The sequence below is a fragment of the Euprymna scolopes genome, chromosome 13 (assembly GCF_053919585.1).
Source record: "Euprymna scolopes isolate OS-2025 chromosome 13, ASM5391958v1, whole genome shotgun sequence".
NCBI classification, from domain to species: Eukaryota; Metazoa; Mollusca; class Cephalopoda; order Sepiida; family Sepiolidae; genus Euprymna; species Euprymna scolopes.
Genome location: NC_136494.1, coordinates 96,716,592 through 96,724,646, shown reverse-complemented (window position 1 = coordinate 96,724,646; position 8,055 = coordinate 96,716,592).

Below are 8,055 nucleotides of genomic sequence, written 5' to 3'. Positions count from 1 at the left end.
TCCCATATCACTATATCAGGTTTAATAGCTCCATTTTCTAGGTACTTAGCTGTAAGAATTCCATAGTCATAGTGGATAGTGTATGACTTATTTCCAACTGTTCTTTCTGGTAAACATGTCTCCAGGACTTGCTACTACATTCGATCACTCTTTTTTCCAGATGGATCTGATCCACCAATTTAAGTTTCTATAATTACCTCTATTTACTGCTTTCTCTGTACTCGTGTAACAATTCACAATTGTTTATTTTTTTGTTTTTTTTTTTACATCGGCGTCACCACTTATCAAGGCCGATAGGCCACTCAAGGATAAGGGTTAAAGAGTGTACAATAGTCAAAAGGACAATATAGTAATCGATAGTAATGGAAGTTCGGTAAATTTGTTAACTTAAGTGGAACGGCTCATCAGAAACTTGTTCACGTTGGACTTGAAGACAACCATATTATAGACAGCTGGAAAGCAGGAAAACGGAAGACAATTCCACAGGCGTGCAGTTCTAAGAAAGAAGCTTTGATCATGGAATCTATGTTTAGGTTTAGGCACAGATAAAGAGTGGGGGGAATTATTGAGAGTGTTTTCAGCTAGTCGAGTGTTTCTTGTGAAAGTTTGACGAGGGGGGACCATAGATTGAAGCTCAGTCGAACACTTTCCATGAAAATAACGATAAAGCAGAGACAAACTCGCAACATCTCTTCTGTGAGATAGAGGTTGCAGCGAAGAGAAAAGGACATCAATTGTACTAAGTTCCAAGTGTTTTGGGATGACCTCTCCTTTTATGATCTGATTAGTCAAATCTGTGATCATCTCAATGACTGTTTAACCTGAAGCCTTCAGCATTTCTGCAACAAAGCTTGAGGGTACAGCCTTATTCTTCATTTATACTCGTAATTTCCCATACCATTTTTTTCTCAATTCTTATACCTGGCACAGATACTGTTTCTGCAACTTGTAGATTTTCACAGTTCCATGAAAACTCAGTATTCAACAATTTTTCATGGTGGCATTTTCAAGCATTCCTCTTGTCCTGTTCATTTGTTGCTAACATTCTGTTGTCATTTCGAATGCACTTCTCTCCAGCAATATGCATATTTGTCTTCGTCATCTGTTTAACTATACTGATTACTTCATTCTTTTGGTCACCCTTTCATAGGATATCTAGAAACCTAGCTTGTTCAGCCTTGTTCTTGAACAACATCCTACAGAATCTGATGAACTCCAAGTGAGAAGCCACAGCACACACATTAAGATGTACAACCGTGACCCTGTGATATTGCACTGCAGAGTATGCTTGTCCTGATTGGAAGAGATCAATTAATGCCAAAATATCTAAACTCAGCATTAAGTGTTGAGACATTATGTTGAACAGAGTGCAGTCTCGATACTGAGTGTGAAGTAATTTCCAGTAACAAAGATGGCGGCTAAGAATCAAATGCGGTTCATGACATAGCCAACGACGAACTGATTGAATCCAAAATTCGACAATTTTTATAGTAACTTTGGAAGATTTTCATTGGTTGATTACCACAACCGGTGGTTATAAAAACGATCGTCGAAATCATTGGTGTCATACCCCCATTAGGAGTCAAAAACATTTTACACAACAACACCTGCTGCTTGATCACTGGCTGCCTCAAGATTTCCAACCTGAATAACCTGTATTTCCTCATTGATATTGCCCCCTCAGATGTTAGATGGAGAGTTGCCAACCGAAAAAAAACCTATCAGTGTGGAATGACCGGGCAATGCCAGGCAGCCTGCTAGTATAGATATAATTTTGTGATTTCCAAAGAGATGTACAATCAAATAAACTTTTCAAAACCTACTTCTCGATTACATTTTTAAAAATCCTTACTGTATGTTTTTTATATAGGTTTTAATTAGTTCATGCAGTGTATGCTTGTCCTGCTTGGGAGAATGCATTCTAAAATATCTGAACTCAGCATTGAATACCTGCCGCTTCATCACTTCATCAGCCTGAAGCCTATCAACAACTTGCACTTCCTCACTGATATTGCCCCTTAAATATGAGAGGGGAAATTGCCAGCCGAGTAGAGATCACAAAGGCTATCAGTGACAAATGCCATCTTCTTCATGGACGTGAACATTGACATATAGAATGAGGCATGCTAGACCACTGCAGAGTATTCTTGTCCTGCTTGAGAGAGATCAATGAATATTATCTAAACTCAGCATTGAACACCTGCTGCTTGATCATTGGCTGCCTCAAACCTTCCAACCTGAATAACCTGCACTTCTTCATTGGTATTGCCCCTTCAGATGTTAGATGGAAAATTGTTAGCCGAGTAGAGGTCACAAAAGTTGTCAGTGAAGAATGCCATCTCGTTCATGGACGTGAACATGGACATACAGAAGGAGGCATGCTAGGCCTAAAAGAAACAAATGACACTGCTCTTCTTCTATGGATAAGGCATTGGTACCAGATACGATATGATGATCAGTATCATTAATAAAAAAAAGCATTAAAAAATAAAGAATTGCTCTGCAGAATTGGTAACAAAAAGTTTGTTGTTTAGTGCTCGACTTTGCTTCAATCTCTTATTCGGCTTTCTAAGACATCCACAACAAGAACTTGTCTTATTACTACAAAGAATTTTCCTTTTTTTCTCCATGTGCATAGCATCCAATGGAATTTCCATACATAGTTTTATTTTCCAATAATTTATCATTTGTGCCACAAGTGACTATTACTTTCCTGCAGGCTACAACATGGCCGTCTTCCAATCAAATTTTAACAAATACTTGTCATAAACTGTCTTCATAAGTAATCAAATTTTGTTCATTTCATTCATCATTTTTAATACTCTCATAATATTTACCATCATTCAACTGACAATCCATCCATCTCATTAACTCTTGTCCTCAAGTGGCTTTTAATCTTGAAAAATAGTGATTCATAAAAAAAAAAACAAATTCAAATTTCTGATTTAATGAACACAAATAAAACTGATCATTGATCACACAGTAAAGTGACTAAAATTGAAGCAGAGTATCTGTTCTGAAGCTCAACATCATGTGTTCTGTCCTCAGTCAGTGAAGGAGGAATCCTTCTAGACTGAGGCAATTTTTTTATTTTTGTCTTAATCCAGAATGCCCCTTTTGGGGAAGCTGGATTTTTTTCTACATTAAAAACTGACTTCATGTCTAACTTTATCCTTGCGGGGGAAGCAAGTAAATAGAGACAAAAATAATAAAAAAAAAGGACTGATCTTTGGAAAAAGAAGTATTTGTTCTTCAAATTGCGTTGTAATGTTTTATGTTATTTTCTCACAGATCTGTGGGAATTACTGACCTTATTTTTTGTTTTGTTTCCTGTGTATTTGTATAAGTAAGGTTCATTGTCATCATGCTTGCAGTAGAAGGTCATTTGCAACATAACAGTGCAAATTAAAAGCTTTCATTTTCCCGTTTTCTCGGCTTGTATAAATTTGTGATTATCTATTATACAAATCTTATTATAATGGAGCTGTGGAATCAGTAACTGAAAAAGAGATGTCAATTTGGTCGAGATGACAACAACAAAATAACATCTACACTAATGATTAATCACTGAATCACAACACTAAGTGGTTTATTCATTCATCCTGATGACGTTGGCATATCATCCCAAGAGAATATGTTTGAATCAGTAGAAACAAACCTCAATTCAGTCTCTCTCTCTCTCTCTCTCTCTCTCTCTCTCTCTCTCTATATATATATATATATATATATATATATATATATATATATATATATATATATATATATATATATATATAGTGTAAAATTTTGTTGAAAATTCAAAGACTTACGGGTTTTTTTTTTTGTATAACCTTCGTTTATTGCCTGGATTTTTTTTACATTACAGCTGTTTCATTGATGAATAGGCAATTTTACGATTTATGTTTCCATAAAAATATCCTGTCCCCACCAACTTCTTCGGATGTTTATCCATTAGATTTTTACAACAAAAGGTATATTTTTAACATGCTGAACATCGTATTTGGGTAAAAAGATTTCCAAAGCCATGCCTCCTCACTTCCTCCATCTTTTGGCGTTATGTGAAGTATGTATATGCTCTGCACCTATTAAATAGATACATTGAGCTTAACTCAAAATTAATGGTGACTGGTTTTTAAAATAACAATCTAGACCCGTTAAACAAAAACGGTATACATTGAAAGTAACGATATTTCAAAAAACAGACTTTAAATATATATATATATATATATATATATATATATATATATATATATATAGTCATCCACATACAGTACTGTTTCGCTATTTCACAGCTCATCAGTGCGGCTAGACAAACAACTACTTCAAGCCAAGATCAAAACATGATCGCCCAAACGAATTTCCCAATTGAATTTTATATATATATATATATATATATATATATATATATATATATATATATATATATATATATATATATATATATTTATTTATTTGCCTATCATCCCTTTTTTAAAGAATGGAATCACCCGATCAGCGAACACAAGATTGAAGCAAGCAAGCAAACCTTGATGGTCCACAGATTTGTATAATTATTAAGATTTTATAAAAATGTAAAATATACTTAGAAAGTCCTAAGTTTGTGGAGAAGTTTTTAAGTTTTTGAATAGAAAGTAGAGAAAAGTGTTAGAAAGTTTATTTCAAAGTTCTATTGTGGATATATAGGTGTGTGTGTGTGTGTGTGTGTGTGTGTGTGTGTGTGTGTGTGAGAGAGAGCTTATCTTTTGGGTGGCTATATTGACTGAAGATAGAGCAACAGGCTTAAGGGAATTTCAGGTGCCTTCCAGTCTTTTAGGACGGTCATTGTTGATGTTGAGACCAAATACATTGCATTACAGGTGTCCCCAGAAAAAATCTGAATTTCTGTTCATTAAGCCACTGTTTTATAGGCTTTGAATTTCACATAGGATCGTTAATTTTCAAGTTTGAAGCAACTTTTATTGGTTGGAAAATATTTTTTGTTCACACATTCCAGTGAAAACTGGCTTTTGAAGCAAAAGAGCGAATCTCAACCAAAGCAGAGAAAGAAAAAGGATAGCAATTAAAGCTGTTTTATTTGAATTGCATCTCGATGTAAAAATTCCACAATGATAGAAGTGAAAGAAAAAGAAAGAAATAGTAAGCTGAACACAGAAAGAAAATGAGTAGTTTATTGTGATAAAAACAGTGACATTTTTATTAATTAGTGATCGTTGTTTTAGTAAAAGACTATTTTTTGGAAATGTGTGTATGAAGACAGTGAATAGGCTTAAGATGCTGCAATGGTGAATTTATTTATTTATTGTTTTTTTACAAAGAAGTCGCCACTTATCGAGGCCAGAGGCAACTCGAGGATAAGGGTTAATAAGTGTATAATGGTTAATGGGACAATGTTGTAGTAATTGTTAGTAGTGGAAATTTGGTAAATTGGATTACTTAAGGGGAACGGCTCATCAAGAACTTGTTTACGTTGGACTTGAAGACGACCATATTATAGTCAGCCGGAAAGCAGACAAATGGAAGAGAGTTCCACAGGTGTGCAGTTCTAAGAAATAAGCTTTGTTCATGGAATCTACGTTTAGGTTTAGGCACAGATAAAGAGTGGGGGAAATTATTGATAGTGTTTTCAGCTACACGATTGTTGAAAGTAAATAATATAAAAAAGCGTTAATTTGGGCATATGGGGCAGTTTGAAATTCGGCTTGTTGGAATGTAACATAGTGCATATGAACGTATATCAGCAGCGGCAGTAGCCGAAAAATGCAAATATGCGAATTAGAAAGTGTGTGCGAGTTGTGGTGCGACAAGAGAAAATGGGGTAGAAGCAAACTGCAGGTTTGAGGAAATGGACATGTAAAGCCGACGATGAAAATGGGTCAGCTGTGGCTGGCATGTGGTCAGAGGTAGGAGAAATGTAAGCCATGCTAGATAGATATGTGGCAGTGAGAGATTTTTTAAGTGGTGTTGAGACGAAAGAGTAACGTGTAATAAAAACTTTTGTTAAAAAAGAAAAAAAGCTGCCCCAGATTTTTATTTATTTCTTTCCTTTGTTAGTTTCTTCCTGCAATGTGTGCGAGCCTTTTCTAGTCTCTCACAAAAACACACATTCACATTTCAAGCTATGTCATATACATACGCACACACAAACATACGCACCCACGTCCACACACGTACATATATTCACGTTCGCGTACATACACTCACATTCACGTGTATATACACACACGCTAACGCACACATATGTACTCACACACGCACACACGAACGCACACATGGACGACGTCACTTCCGCTTTCTAAGGAAATATACACATGCGCAAAAGACCACCGGAAACGAGTATAAAACAAAGAGACAAACTGTTTCTAACCCCTTTTAGGACCAGCTCTCGACCAGAGAGGTTGGGCTAACCAGCCGCCTCCCTTTTGGGAGGCGCACGCTCGCGCGCGTCAACACCCCTGTGACTATGTATGGGGCATGAGCTAACAGACCGTATGTACACATTCACACTCTTTCTCTCTCTATCTACTACTGGTCCCTGAGAACACCTTCGCATAGCTGACTACTAACTGATGTCAACTCTCTATCCTCATCTTTGTCTACATGCTGGACTATCATTTCAATTTCCACTACAACACTCACTTCAATTCCCACGCGCAAACAAACGAACTTGAGATGAACACACATTTCCTTTTCTTGCTACAACACCAGTCCCGCAACGAACATTGGTTACACACGCGCGGACATGAACACATGTTATAACTAAAACGTTCATTCTTTCAACAGCAAATAAACGACGTTTATCTCTATCCATAAATTGAAGGAGTATTTATTTCCATATGGTCCGTTACAAATTTGGTGACCCCGTTATTTTAAAATGAAACGGATGAGGTTGAACAAAGCACTCATACACACATAGACTCTCTCTCTACAACAATAAACTTTTCCTCTTCACCAGCTAACAATCAGAGACGCACGACAAACTATAGACCATTCTTCTCACCAGTACACAACGAAAGACGCACGGCAAAATATAGACTCTTTCTCACCAGCTAATAACGAGAGACACACGCCAAACTTTAGACCTTCCTCTTCACCAGTTAACAGCGAGAGACGCACGCTAAACTAAACACATGTTATACCCTTTTCTTTCACTTGTTTCTTTCACGAAAGAAATACTGTTCGTTTAATTCATTTTAACACGTCGTTCGGTTCTTCCTCGAGACAATTCATGTTTCCTATTTTTCACCACCACCACAAAATGGTGACAACCGAACGCGAGAGGATCACGCCTTTCCTCCTATGCAACAAGTCCACAACAAACTGGCGCCCGACTGACACGAAAACGAACAAGCATGGCGACCCTACCTTTTTTTAAATTATTGTTTTGTGCGAGACACGCATTTTATTTGATAAAGAAAAAAACGAACTTTTCAACAAGAAAACCGCTACCGACAAGGACTACTACAAACAACAATGATGAAACCCTCGTCAGACTCGGCAAAAAAAAACCAAACACGGAGCTGTTGACTTCATAGCGAATTTTTAAAAAATTCGAGCTCGATAAACATATTTCATGGTTTCCTGACATTACCCTGCAACAAACGCGAGGAGCAAAACCACATAGGCCTATACACATTCCCTCCCGCACAGCAGATGCAACAACAAAGAAACAGGACATCCCTATCAACACATAGGAAGAAGTTGAATCAACAATACGAGTTGAGATGCACCACGCACGCTGATAAACTCAAAACTTGGAAGTTTCGTTGACAGCCGGCAACCACGAACGAATACACAACAAACGCCCGTACAGACAATGTACAAACATTACCGCAGACTCACATGCGAAGACAACGGCAACCAAACACCTTGTTCGACAACAAGAACGAATGCACACCTAGCACCAGTCCAAACGATGCACACATTACCGCAAGTCACTTGCGAAGATACCATCAACTGGGCACACACACGACGTCACCACGACACAAAAAATTTTCCTTCCAAACGAACAATTCACTTCTCTGTCCAAGCAACTCGTTGCACATGTCAGCACAAAAC